Source organism: Phascolarctos cinereus, unplaced genomic scaffold (assembly GCF_003287225.1).
Source record: "Phascolarctos cinereus isolate Bilbo 61053 unplaced genomic scaffold, phaCin_HiC Scaffold_4;HRSCAF=312, whole genome shotgun sequence".
Classification (NCBI taxonomy): Eukaryota; Metazoa; Chordata; class Mammalia; order Diprotodontia; family Phascolarctidae; genus Phascolarctos; species Phascolarctos cinereus.
This window is the reverse complement of record NW_027555847.1, coordinates 416149712-416165218: the sequence shown is the minus strand read 5'-3', so window position 1 is coordinate 416165218 and position 15507 is coordinate 416149712.

Below are 15507 nucleotides of genomic sequence, written 5' to 3'. Positions count from 1 at the left end.
GATTAGTAATAGGGTAGGGATGATAGAGGTGACAATCTGCTGTAGAATATGGGATAGGATGGGATCACTTATACATGCAGAAGGGTTTATCTTAACGAGGAGAAGGACCATTTCTTCTTGTGGCACAGGAGTGAAGGAGATAGTGGGTAAAGACATATGCATGATATAAGATGAGGAAGAGAAAGAGAGAAGAAGGAATTCTTGATAAATGCCCTTAATTTTTAAAATGGTGGAATGTACAAGGGTAGGACAAGATTGGTGATAGCATCATGGGACATGGGACTTGAGTGTAGAGTTGAGCTCATTCACCAAGAGTAAAAATTAACATGTAAGATCAGAAAATAATGTAAATAAAAATAAGCCACAAAGGAATAAAAATTGAGAAAATATTACATGAAAATGTCTTGTTCCTCATATTTTTTAAAACGTTAATATAGTTATTAGGATTCAAGAGTTCCATGAATGTCACAGACACAAAGACAGATATTTTCTTTCTGGATATATCAGGGCACAGAGGTAGGGAATATTTGAACTAACGTATACTGGCCATGCTGGTGTCACAAAAGTAGAAAAAAGACAAATACTCTTCCATGAATGCTTTTTCACTTAAGAGTTTGCTCATGATTTAAAATGGGTGAATCTATAGGGCTTACACTGGAAAGACTATAATGTTAGAGATCATTAGGTGGTGAGGTGGTACGGTGGAGTGTTAGATTTGGAATCAGAAAGATGCAAGTTTTGAATCCTGTCTCAGATACTATCTGTGTAAGCCTTGTTAAATCACTAAATCTCTGGCCTCAGTTTCCTTTATTTGACAAAAATAAAACAAAATAACATATGCAAAGTGCTTAAAGCAATTATTACTATTGGTGAGGAAAATTCAATATGAGAATGGAAAATTATTTAATTGTTAAAATTTTGTTTTAAATTTTATGTGTGTGTTTGTTTATAAATTCATTTTCCTTACTCTTAACTATTTCTGGGGAAAGGAAGGGAGGAAGGAAGGAAGGAAGGGAAGAGGAAAGGAGAGGAGAAGAAAAGAAAGAAAGGGAAGAAGGGAGTGAGGGAAAAACAGCATTTCTTAAAGTTCTTCTTATGTGCCAAGGTCTATGCTAAAGGGGCAGGAGTGAGGGGTAGAAATGAAGGCACCCAATCGAAGGACATGATTTTGAAGGCCGGAAGCCAGTGCCACAGGCAATTTCTTAGGATTTATCTATTAAGTCATAAATGGGTGAGGGAGTTTCCACAGAAGATTTCTTTGGTTAAGGCTAACAAAATCATAAAGTATTACCATATTTGTACATTTTCTTTTTTAGAGTTCAGAAAGGCTGACTTGCCCCAGGAAAAATTGTGAAGAAAATGAAATTCATCTCTTATTTCCTCTTCCATTGCTTCTTCCTGTCATATGAAGTGTCTTGTGTTTTCTTTCCCTTTCACTCCATCAAAACATGCTTTCATCCAACTGTTACCTTAGAAAAGAGCTAATAAATTAATTAATAATAGGTGCATAAGTCACACATTATGATATAAAAATTATAGAATGGTGTTTACTTGTTTTTTAATCATGTTGGAGGCAAAAGGAGGATAAAGGAAGGAATACTGTTCAGGGCAGTTGAGACAATGGTAATGGTTGACAAACAGATGACAGAACATCTTGATGTTTATTTTTCTTTTTTTTTTCTTTGTCAAGGAGAGGAATCTTTGGATTAGAAATGACAGAACAGAAACTCATGAGGGAATTGAAAAGCAAGATAAGTAAGGAACTAATAAGAAAACTGTCCTTCATGAGTTCAGGTTGGTTGCTCCAAAGGTATTATATCCCATGATACTAAAAAAAAAAACATGCAAGAGAGTCTGTAGGACTGGTTTAGGACATGGTGAGCAGTTCAAGTTGGCTGGAGTCACTGCTCTTGGAAAGAGAAATATGGCAAGAGTGAAGAAGGGCAAATGTTCAAAAAAGTTAAAAGAATGAAGTTTGTAAGCTATAAGCCAATGAGCTTGACTTCTATTCCTGGCAAAATGCTAGGATGTATTATTAAAGGGATGATTTGTGAACATCCAGAAAAGGAAATGATGATCACAAGGAGCCAGAAAGGCTTCATCAAAAAGAGGTGATGCCTGACTAGCTTCATCAACCCTCCCACTTGCTCATTTTTTATAGATACAAGATTAGTAAATCAGGAATTCTATATATATTGTTGTTCTGAATTTCAGCAAATCACTTAGCAGTCTCTCTACTCTTTTTTTCTTCAAGAACTCTTTTTTTCCTTTTTTTAAAAAAAAAAATTTGTTTCTTTTAAACAGATCCTAAAACTTAAATACATAAGAAAAGAGAGACACATTATAAACTTTAATACAAAATAAAAGAAGAAAAAATACATGCACAGCAGAACATAGGAAAGGATTCAAAATATATAGCAATAACTTTTCATTTCAAGAAAGCCTATATATATTAAATGTTGTGCATTATATTGAAAACTGTCCATCTTTTCTTTGCTTCCTTGTAGGTTTTCTTTTGTTCTCTGCTGTACACTTTTTAGGCTGTTCTTTTTTCCCCTTCCTCCCCCTACCCACCACCCCAAGGCTATGATTGAGCATGGATATATTTATACGTAGGTATGGATATATTCATACTCATACATACATATGTATATAATTTTATGTACATATATAATAATAATAACAATAAAAATATAAAATACATATATATATATATATATATTTTCCCTAAGAGATTCTACTGCTAATCTTTGTTTTTGTGTTTGTACATATATCTTTTTTTCTCTCCTAATTCTTCTACTTTACTTCTACCTGTTACCTTACCCTCATTACTTGACCTACTTTCACTCCAGCAATCCCTCCCTTATCCTCCCATCCCCCTAAATCTAAACCCCTTTCTATATCCCCCTTTTAACCTCTTCCCTTCCCCTTCCCCTCCCCCTAAAGATCCCTCCCTTATCCTCTCCCCACCTATCCCCTTACAGTTTTATTTTTCTAAATTTAGAAGAGTTTTATATTCTTCTAAATGTGTACATATTTTCCCCTCTTAAACCCATTCCTGATGAAAGTAGGTTTCCAGAACCAACAGTCCCCCCTCCCCCATCTAATTCCTCTGTACTGGTTCTTCCTCTCGTACCCCATTAGTGTAAGATAACTTATTCTCTTTTAGCTGTTCTTGAACAGTTTTACTTTTTGAAGTCATATCTTACTCAGGTCTACCCCAGTCTTTCTTATAAGCTACCTAATTACTAATAACGATCTTAGACAACAGGTTTTACATTTTTCACATATAAAAGGTAAGCATTCTATCCTTATTTAGTCCCTTGTAATTGGTCATTGGTATGTACCTTATATTTCTCTTGGCTCTTGTATGTCAAATCTTCTATTGAGTTCAGAGTTTTGATGGTTTCTTTTTTTTTTTTTTAGCAAAGACCTGAAAGTGTGACAATTGATCAGATGTCCATTTTTTTTTTCATTTAGAATCATGCTTAGCTTTGCAGGGTATGATATTTTCAGCCAGAAGCCCAGTTCTTTCGCTCTTCAATATACAATATTCCAAGACCTGTGATCTTTTAGTGTTGCCACTTCTAGGTCTTCAGTGATTCTAATCGTGGTACCACCATATGTAAATTGTTTTTTCCTTGCTGCTCGTAATATTTTGTCCTTGATCTGGGGATTTCAAAATTTGACTATAATATTCCTGTGAATTTTCCTTGTAGGATCTCTTTCAGGTGGTAATTGGTGGATTTTTTTTTCCATTTCTACTTTCTCCTCTTGTTCTAATGCTTCAGCACAATTTTCTTTAATTATTTTTTGTATTATTGTATCAAGATTCTTTTTTTTTTTATCAGAACTTTCAGGTATTCCAATTATTCTTATGTTTGCTCTTTTTGATCTGTTCTCTAGAGCCATTTTTTTTCTTATGAGATGTTTCACATTCTCTTCTATTTTTTCATTCTTTCTATTTTGTTATTTTTTATTTCTTCATCTCTTATAACTTTTCTGGCTTCCCTTTGCCCAATTCTGATTTTCAAGGAGTCATTTTCTTCCTTAAGATTCTGGATCTTCTAATTGGTTGACTTTCTTTTCATAATCTTTTTGTTTTATTCTTATTTTTCTTTTTTTAGTTTTTCCTCAATCTCTCTCCTTTGATTTTTAAAGTCTTTTTTAAGTTCTTCAATGAATTCTTTTTGGGCAGATGACCATTTGCTGTTACTCTTTGGAGTGGAAGAGGGTTCTTTGTTTTAGTTTCCTCATCTGAAAATGAACCCTGATCTTCTCTATTCCCATAGTAGCTCTCTATGGTTGGATTCTTTCTCCTTTGCCTGTGCATTTCTTTTTTTTTTTTGGTAATAATTTAGTTTTTATAATGAACTCTAGCCCTGGGGTATCGGGGATCATGCCTCTGGCCTCTGATCCTCTTCAGTTTTCCCTTCTGACCTTGAACTCAAACCAAGACCTCCAGCCTCCTTTAAGTGCCCACAGCCAGAGGCGTTCTACCCCACTGCTTCTGCACTCACTGGGCATGTGCTGGTTCCTTCTCACCCCTACCTCATTTCCACAGCACAGCTGGGTCTGGCGTTCCTTGTCAGCAGAGTTTCCCTCAGTCTTCCACAGCTCAGATACCCATGTCCCCTCACTGTCCCCAGGGGTAAAAGTTCCTGTAGCTGGGGCCAAGGCAGCCTCCCAAACCAGCTAACCCCAGAGCTTGCCACTTGTTGTTAATGGGGACCCTAGTCTGGAAGTGCTTACTCTTCACAGGGAAGAAATCTCATCCTGAGATTTTCCTTCAGATCTTCTCCAATTGTACAGTGAAGACCCTCCACAGTACTATGTTTGCCTAGAGGTGCTATTTTATCTTTTTTGGTGGAGGAAAATCTTGATAGCTTGAAATGTTCTGACCTACCACCTTCCCAGAATCCTCTCCTCTCATTCTATTCTTGAGGACAAGATAGACTTGGGCTCCCCTTTAAAAAATTAGGAAGAAGTTTTCCCTGCATACAGTTTTGTGACACCTTTCCCATTCACTAAGATTCCTTCAAGATCATAGAAAATGGTTCAGCAATCACATTTGTTAAGATCTTTCATTAAAGACGGGAAGCTGAGCTGTTGGGATAAGGAAGGCAGCAGCTCCTGTCAGTAATTCTTTTGAGGGCACTCCCCTCTTTTCCACCATCGTGCTGATTGCCTTTAGCAGATTAAACACAAGGAGACAGAAGTTCTTGTTGGCGTTATATGTGCTTGAGGAGGAAGAAAGATCCAGGTGAGATGATTTTTTTTGCTGTAGAGTAGCTTTTGCAGTAGTAAAAACATTTAGGTAGCACATTGAGTTTAGAAAAACACTTTATATTTATTGTTTCATTTCATCCTCTCAAAACTGTGAGGAAAGAGCTATCTTTTTTGGATACGCTAATTAATGACGTTGTGTCGTCGCGGAACTCTTGTGTGCATCACTGAGCTAAGAAATCCCACGGTCTTAGGCAGAGAATGCCAAAGGGTTCAGCAGGGATGAATATGTGTCACAAGGCCGGTGACAAACAGATGCATCATTGATTTCATTTTCTGATACATTCCCTATTTTCTTTAACCTGCATGTCAAAGGTCAAGTGATCCTGATGAAGTCAGTGTCACGGGAGCTTAATATTCAAAGTGATATAGTCCATTTAGGTTATGTTTCTTGAACTAATCGAGGATAGTTCAATATTATTTATTATCAATTCCTTATCTTAGATTGTGATTCCCTACTTAGCATTTTTGGCCTATCCTTTGCAGTCTTAAAATCACTATCCTAAGTAGAGAAAACTGGAAACAAAAGGGAGCTGAGCAATGCTGGTTGTTCTCCATATTTCATGGTGTTTTTTTTTTCCTTCATCTCAAGCAGGAGTACGACATCTTCTCTGATCTTACTCTCTCTCCTCAACACAGTGGGGAGGGAGCAGGAGCAGTATATAAAAGAAGCCATTTTACTGCCTTTATATTTGTCATGTTTTATCTCACACTGAACTTTAGCTGACCTAGATGACTTGGTTCTTAAGGGACCTTTCCCCTCTACGTTCATTTTCAGTTCCTTGCACTTTACCTCAACTCTTTGATATTTTCTTTTAAAATAAAACATGTTGCTCAGTGAACTTACATAGTTGTCTCATTAGAAACCTCTTTTTTGTCCTTATTGAAATTAATTTAAATAGTATTTCTTGAGCTTTATTCTTGAGGCCTTCCTTCCTTTTTTAAGCTATTTTTTCCCCCAGAAAGAACAAGTATCTCTATATCAAAATTATGTTCTACCTCTGGCCCAGCTTTGTGTCTTAGATTGGAAACGTGTCATCCCAAAGTATGGTCTGATGGTGTTTAGCACACACCTACCATGATTTTGCTTTATTTCTTCCCTCCTTTGATCTTTACCCAAATGTCCACCATGCTTCCCTCCTTACATTCATGGATTTCCACTGGGCTTAATATCTTCTTGATTTATAACAATGCCCTCCCTTTCTTTCTGTTGAATAAAAAAGGGATACATTCCCACTGAAATATTCCAGTCATGAATTGTATTCCAGCAAGTCTCAGGGGTGTCACTAAGGTTGAATTCAACACCTTAAGTTCAGCTCTCTAGTTCACTTTGTTTATTACCTATACTCTATGCACATATCTGAGGCTCTGAGTAATGTTTCTGTTCTACTCACTTCGTTGTCTCCTGTGAATTACAAAGCACTCCCATTCTTCTTTCTGTGTCAGATCTGGTGCTCTCCAAAATACCTGGTTTAGCAGCTGTATCTTTGGGCCTTAGTTCCCTCATTTCTAAAATAAAAGAGTTGGCCTAGATCAGGGGTTCCCAGCTATTTTGTTATTGTTGCTCAATAATAACACCATGTTGTGAACCCCCTAGGTAACTTCATATATTACTCCTAATATTCTTTTAGATTTATTCATTAAGTGCTTACAAGTGTAATAACTTTTGCCCAAGTTTTCTAAATTAAAATTTATGTCACATAATTATAAAATATAAAATGTTATTCTATATAAAGGCATAAAATTATAAATATAAAATTATAGAACTGTAATTATAAAATAACTATCATTACTTTACGTGGGACATTCTGTAAGCATTAAAAGGAGTAATCCAGCAAGACTCCAATTGCTTACTATCTGCAAGACATCATATTAACTTTATATTGCAAATTTAGTTTAGTATAAATAATATTTTAATTGAATAAATGTTAACTTGTGAGATATTTAATATAATAATAAATATACTTAATTTCAATGTTGAACTCTTTCATTTTGATAAAGGTTTGCACTATTTGGCCCAAGGCCAGACTGCCTTAAAACTGATTCTACATCAAGTTTATTTCTGTATTGTGATTTAAAACAAATATAAAATGAAAATGCTCACTTGCACAAATATAGAGTAGAAAATGGAAGGGAATTTTGCAAGTTCTCTTGCTGCAAGATGAAAATTTTTTCTTTTAAAAAAAATAGCCACCTAAGCAATTGATGAAAATGAATAACTAATTAAGACAAGATATTTGCTTTTCTACTGGCTGATAGCAATGTGTTAAATGTTAAATGTGCTTAAAATACACTTGTATGTATATTGTTTCATAATGTACAAATGTATATTTGTGCATCTATGCATGTGTATACACACAAACACTAATCTTAATAAGGAAAAAAAAAATCTTCAAATGTGACTTTCTTCCTTTTTTTCCACTACTGTATTTTGGTCATTGCCACCGTTGTTGTTGCCAACCAGTTCATTTGAAAATCTACCAGATGGAAGAATAGTGACATAAATGGGCAATGAGAGACAATATAAAGTTTGTTTCTACGGAATATTTGTGAGATATGGGATGGTTTGAAGATGACTTGTATTGTGCATATTCTGTGACTTTCAAGCAGCCTCATGTTTGCACTGCAAGAATATAAACACTGGTATCAGCTTGATCATCATGCAATTACACTATTGATAAGGGAAAATTACAGGTTAACAGAAGAGAAGGAGGGAGGTACTCTGGTGCAGTGCAGGGAACACAAATGAGGGTATGTGCAAGTGTTTGGAAATCCATTAAGAATTAGTTTGTGCTCATTGAAATGTTGGACCCTTCTGATGGTTTGAAGACAATTTGATGATAGATTAAGAAACTGCAAGAAGGTGTTGGTCAATGTTTGATGAAATCACTTCATGAATACCAAAATAAAATTCTGCAAATCTCCATGATGGTTTTAAATCACTCCAGAAACAAACAAATAAACAAACACATAATGCATCGAACATATATATGCTTATTGTCACACAGGGAAAAAAATTTTTTTAACATAACTAGGCAATTATTTGCTGCTAAAATTTGCTTAGTGTGATTCCTTTAGACCATTATTACAAACCATCAAATGGGAACCACTGACCAAGATTATCTCCAAGTTCCTTTCCAATGCTAGAACATGTGTACTTTTCTCCATTTCCCTTCACTATCTGGAATTTTGCTCTGAATAGCATTTACCCAGTTTGACCTTGATTCTGCATTATCTTTTAAGGATTTTGAAAAAGCTGATGAATGGACATCAGCTACAGCTTCAGTTAACAGAACATTTTTTTAATGGCCAGGCTTCTAGGAGCCTTGGAAACCAATCAATCAATAAACATCATTGAACACTACTTTCCAAGCACTGTGCTAAGTGCTAGGAGTAGAAATGGGAAAAAAACATTCCCTACCCTCAAAGAGCTTGCAATCTTATTACATAGGAAGATAAATGTCTATTTGTGTATATTTTCTCTGTATAAGAGCAAATACGGGAAGTTTGAATGGAAGAAATCGTTTTTGAGCCAGGTTTTAGAAAAATGGTTAAAATTTCACCAGGTTGAGATACATAGAAGGATATTCCATTTAGAGAGCACAGTGTGAGCAAAGTTGCCTCTCTAGGAAGATGAGTTCAGGACAAGTTTGAGGCATAATGAGTGGCTATGGAGGCAGATAAATAGCACAGAAGATTTAGTGCTGGGCTTGGGGTCATTAAGACCCGAGTTCAATTCTCCCCTTAGATGCTTACTACCTGTGTGGCCCAGGGTAACTCACTCAATCTCTATCTGCTTCAACTATAAAACTGAGGAAACTGAATTTCTTCAGCTATACAATGAAATTAATAACAATACCTATGTTACAGAGTTGTTGTGAAAGTCAAATGAGATATTTGTTGAGTGCTTAGAACAGTGACTGGGCACAGAGTAGGTGCTATATATTCCTTTCCCTTTCCCCACCTCCCTCCACTACCATTCACCCCCAATTTGGCTTACATGTAGAAAAGCTGTGGTAGAGAAATCTGGAAATGTAGAATGGTGCCAAATTGAAGGTCCTCAAATCCGTGCTCAAGAGATTAACCATTATTTTGCAGAGCATAGAGAGCCACTGATGGGTTTTGAGCAGGATAGCAACATTAACAGAGCTTTGGTTTAGGGAATTCATTCAGGCCACAAGTGGTAAGAATATTTATCTAGCAGTAATTTTTTTTAATCTCTTCTATCAGTTTTTAAGCTCTTTTAGGGAAGGGGACTATGTTGTATTCATCTTTATATCTTCCACAGTGCCCTGTGGAAGACCAGGAAATTGGTTAGAAAGGGTATTGCCATAGTCTAGATAAAATGTAATGAAAGCCTGAACTAGGAAAGGGGCAGTATAAGTAGAAAGAGAGAAAAGATCTGTGAGATATAAAATCAGTAGCCTTTGACAATTGATTAAATATGGGATACAAGGGAGAGAGTTAGCCTGATGGCTTCCCTGAATGACATGAAAATAAATTAGGCAGATTTCATTTCATTGAGCATGGTTTTTGAAAACGAAATGGTAGCCACCCAAACACAGATAGCAAACTGATTCTTCTAAAATTAACTGTATATGATTGAAAACCACAACTCTGGTTATATTGTCCACAATAGAACCGCAAATTGCAAGGCTGCCTGGCTCATATAGAAAAAACAGAACAAGCCATTGTGTTTCGGCCTTGCAGTTTTTGATGTGAATCTGGAGGTAACTATCATTTAGAGCGGCTGTATATAAAAGAGGAACATCATGTATTTGTAGCAAAGTACCTGCAGAATCCGTAGTTCTATATAATGATCCCATCCTGCTTGTAAGCACTGTCAGCACTGCTCTCTGGATTTTCTCAATCTCAGCTCTATCTCCTCTGAAATGAACTTCCCCCAAATGGACGTAGCATTCCAGATGATGCTGAACTGTTGTTCAGGAAAATGCAGTTTTCATCTGGTATGTTCTGTTTGGGATCCAGTTTAAAATGCTAATAAATTTCTTATTTATTCTTCAGATGACTGCTGCACACTCAGCAGCCGCTGACATTGTTCTATATATACTAACTTTTATAGCAAATACTCTTCTTTGAAAGCCCCCAGAATTCCATGCTTGCCCAGATCATATTGGAAAATAAGACCAGTTTGTTTGAGTAGGCCTGAAATACCTTATATAGATTAAACTATATCTATAATGGAGCCCTAATTCCCTTAACTCCCCAGAATCTGTCTGAAATTTCTTGAACTCCTCATTAGTGTTAACAACAACCAAAAAAGCCTGTTTACAATTAACCACACATTTAACAACTTTAAAAAAGGGCCTGCTATAGATTTAAGGCACATCACCATCTACTTGGTTTTATGTTGGATACCAGTTGTTCAGCTTAACAGCATTAACCTGCTGATGAGCTTTCGAGGTTTTGCTTTTATTTTGAATTCCCCTTTCTGGAACAATAACAATAGCTGGATACTACTTGATAGTTCCTAGATAGTCCCTTTCACTGGTGCCACTGATTCCATCTGGTTTGTCTTCTGTCTGTTCTTTTTTAGTTTCATTTGCTGGTGGAGCCCTTTAGGTGTGTGTATTTTCCAGGGCCCTCTTCTCTCTTCTTTCTATTTTCTCTCCCTTATTGATCTCATTCACAACCATCACTTAAACTGTCATCTCTGCTAAGATGATAGCTGAATGTAGTCATATCTTCCTTCCTGATCTCCAAGTCTACATTGTTAATTATTTACTGAACAGATACCTCCACCCTGATGTCCTGTGAGCAGCTCGAACTCAACAAGTTCAAAACTGAACACATAGGGTCTTCCCTCCTGACTTTTCTCTCCTCCAAATCTTCCTATATCTTTTAAGAGTATTGCCATTGCCACTGTGACCCAAGTTCATAGCTTTGAAATCTTTGAAATCTTTTGAAAACGCTTCCCTCTCCATAGATGGCAATCATAGCCAATCAATTCCAAGTCCTGTTAATCTTACCTAATTAGCATATTTTATAGCAATCTTCTTCACTTTACTCACAATACCACTACTTCAGTATTAGTGGTATTAGGCACTATCCCAAGTACTGAGGAGAAAGGCAAAAATAGACCCTGTTCTAAAGGAGCTCACAGTCTAGTGGGAGAGAAAACAGGAAAAGTTCTATGTACAACTAAGATAATTTAAGAATAAATTGGAGATAATCTCAGGGAGAAGCAACTAAGATTAATAGGGAAATTGAGAAAGGTCCCTTATGGAAAGTGGGATTTTAAGATTTTAAGGAAGTTAGAGAAACCAAGAAGTGCAGAAAAGAGGGGACAGAATTTTCAGTTTATGGAGGCTGTCTAGGAAAGATGAATGGAGCTTAGAAATGGAATACCTTATGAGAAACTGTAATGAGGCCACTATCACTGGATCTTAAGTTACAAAGGGAGTAAGGTGTAAGAAGATTGGAAAGGTACAATATGGCCAAGTTATAAAAGGTTTCAAAAGCCAAAGAGAGATATTTATATTTGATCCTAGAGATAATAGGAACCCATTGGAGTTCATTGAAAGAAGGGGAAAGAATAACACTAGAAAAGGTCGTTCTCTCCTGTATGACTCCTAGTCCTCATGTTAAGAAGGAAATGAAAGATGGACAATCACAAGTGCTTATGAGAAATAGGATTAGATTACTGAGATTCAGTCTTTTTAACAGAATAAAGGAACATGATCAGGGAGGGTGGCAATCACACCCATCAGAAGTAAGGGGTTGTGGGGTGGGGAGAAGAGGTAAGGATGCCAGTTCCTCTTGTTTCTTTTTTCTTAGTGTTCCAGTTTCCTAAGTGAGCTTACTGGGGGGTGGGGGAGGAGAAGGGAAGGGAAGGGAAGGGAAGGGAAGGGAAGGGAAGGGAAGGGAAGGGAAGGGAAGGGAAGGGAAGGGAAGGGAAGGGAAGGGAAGGGAAGAGGACAAGGGAGGAAAGGAGAAAAGAAGAAGAAGAAGAAAAAAGGAGAAGAAGAAGGAGGAGGAGGAGGAGGAGGAAGAAGAAGAAGAAGAAGAAGAAGAAGAAGAAGAAGGAAAAGGAGAAGAAGAAGAAGAAGGAGAAGAAGAAGGAGAAGAAGAAGAGGAGAAGGAGAAGAAGAAGGAGAAGAAGAGGAGAAGAAGGAGAGAAGAAGAAGAAGAAGAAGGAGAAGAAGAGAAGAGAAGAAGGAAAAGGAGAAGAAGAAGAAGGAGAAGAAGAAGAAGGAGGAGAAGGAGAAGAAGGAGAAGGAGGAGAATGAGAAGGAGGAGAAGGAGAAGAAGAAGGAGAAGGAGAAGGAGAAGAAGAAGAAGAAGAAGAAGAAGAAGAAGAAGAAGAGGAGGAGGAGGGAGGAGGAGGAGGAGGAGGAGAAGGAGAAGGAGAAGAAGGAAAAAGAAAGGAGGGAAGAAATAGGGAAGGAAAGAAGGGAAAAAAGCAAACAAAGCACTCTTCTCAAAGGAAAAAAAACCAACAACAAAACAACAGTCTATTACCTCCTCTTGTCTCTTTAATTTCCTCCTCTTAGAGTTGCACTTAGAGACTGATTTGAGGAAGGGAAATTGCAAACCAGCAGCTGTGATGATCATGCTACTACTCCATGGGGTGAGAGGAGGAGAAGAAAGGCCCACCACTCCTCTTCTCCTTGTGTCTTTTCTCCTTTCCCTCAAGAAAGCCTCAAAAATTCCAGCTCGCTCTCTGTCTCTGTCTCTGTCTCTGTCTCTGTCTCTGTCTCTCTCTCTCTCTCTCTCTCTGTGTGTGTGTGTGTGTGTGTGTGTGTGTGTGTGTGTGTGTTTGTGGCAGGGAACTACACCCTTCAGTCCTGATTTATCCTCACCTCCTTTTCCCAAGCTGGAAAGAAATAGATCTCACAGGCCCTTAAGTAACTTTTATTCTTTTGCAGGGAGCTTGCATAAGCTTTATCCAAGGTCGGTTACATAATTAGAAACATAGATGGACAGATAGATAGATAGATAGATAGATAGATAGATAGATAGATAGATAGATAGATAGATAGATAGAAAGAAAGAAAGAAAGACAGATAGACAGACGCATATATAAAATCAATCACAGGCAGTTTGGGGAGGGAAGGCAGTAGCAGGGGCAGAAGGGCATTGGAGTATAGGGGAGGGAATGTGTGGAAGAGATTCTGTGACTATAGAAATAAAAATATTTGGCAATTCAATCAAGTCAATGCCATAATGAGGCATTAAAGCAGCATATACACATTTCAGTATGATATATGACATAATGGGGAAAGTAGTAGAGAAGGTATAAAAGCAAAGTGTTAAAGAAGTTCAGGAAAGAGGTTACTTCCTAGAGGACTGAAAAGCTTCATGAAGAGGTAACATTTTGGCAGGGAACTGAAGAATGTCAAAGATTTCAACACCCAGTTTTGAGGTCACGAAGAGTAAAAGTAAATAAGTCATCCTAAATGGAGGGACGAGTAAAAGAAGTGTTGCTTTTGCCAGGACCAACTGGGAGGTAATGGGGATGAAATGAGGAAAACTAGATTTGATGAGACCAAGGAGAATCTCAGAAGCAAAGAGTATGGACTTTATTCAGGAGGCAAGGGAAAGCTACTGAGGGTTTTAAAGCAGGAGAGTGATGTGATAGTCTAGCAGTGAGGAGTAGGCTGGATTGGAGGAGGGAGAGTCTGGTGGCAAGACTTTCTGTGAAGAAATCAATGTAAATCAACGATTTAGAGTTGAAAGGGACCTCAGAGACCACTGGGTTTAATTCTCTTGTTTTACAAATGTGGAAACTAAGACCCAGAGAGATGAATGTCTTGCCCAATATCACACAGGTAGTAAATGGCAAGGTCTGATTCATTTGATGTTCTCCCTTTCCTTTCACTCTACATAATTTTGCCCCAAACTGTATCTTTTGGAGATCTCTGGACTCTTAGATCCATTTTAGTTAACTTTTCTCCCTTCTCCCTTCTCCTCCTCCCCATCCACCCTTCTCTCCTCCCAGAAATAACTTTTGTCTCACCGAGAGTAGATTTTGGTTTGAGCTAGAGCAATAATGTTGTGTGGGAGAAAAGTAGGACCTCTAGAGAAGCATGAAATGCAAGCAGAGAAAAAAAAAATCCCAGCTCACACTGATTTCCAAATAAAGCCCTCACATTTATTTGTTACATAGACACGTTGTGAGCAAGTAATCTGGGCAACAGACCAAGAAGAAAATGTTATAAAAATAGACAAGCCTAAAAACAGTCAAACAAATAGCCATCAATGCAGTTAAGAGTCAATTCAGTGGAAACCTCTGTCTTTTAATGCTTTTCCCATCCATACCATTGAGCCTCTGAATTTATAGCTTCCTATAAAAATCCAACTAAAATTCAATGTAAATGAAGAAGGTTTCCTGAATCCTTTACACTCATCCTGCTTCTGCAGGAGTTTACAAAAAGTCCTTACTGTCTCTAACACAAGGTCCAGACAGTCCAGTATTCTGTCTCTGGCTTGTAGCAAGGGACCTGTTGTAGGGAGAACAAGTCTTCTTAATAATCCATAAGGCATCAGCCATTCACAAATGTAATCCTATTTTGGAACCTGCTATACCTTCATTCTGTGCCATTTTGGGGGGCTAATAAGTTCCTTAAGTTTACTGCCCAATGTAAAAAGGAACATAGGAAACCATCCAGATTTTTGGATGAAATATTTGGTTTCCAATAGTTTCTGCGCACCATGACATGAGTTTGGCTGCCTATAGTTCCCTCTTTGGGACTGCTGCAACTCCATTTATATCTCTCAAAGGATGTTCCAGTTACCACTGCCCACAGGTATTTCTGAGTTTGGGGCATAGGCTTATTAAAATGTATCAGCCTCTAATTCAGACCTTCTCCCTGAGTCAGCATGATGCCTCACAGAAAGAGAATTCAATCTGGAGTCACAGGGCCTGACTTCAAATCCTTGATTCTTTCACCTACTAGCTGTGAGGCCTTAGCTGAGCCACTAAATTAGGTTGGGCCTCAGTTTCCCCATCTGCAAAATGATAGATATGACTTGATTATCTCTTAGGTATAGTTGTAGATACTGTCTAATTAGAAGAATAAAAAACAAAAGATTTTTTTGAGACATGTGGACAGTTATCTGAAGCATTTTTGTATTGCTAACAAATACTCAGTGGGTTAACTATTTAAATTACTCATCAGATGGGACTGCTGAACCTAACCTCATATATTTCCCCATGAGAACTAAGTAATGGGAAGTGCCTCTTTTGCTGTACTCAAC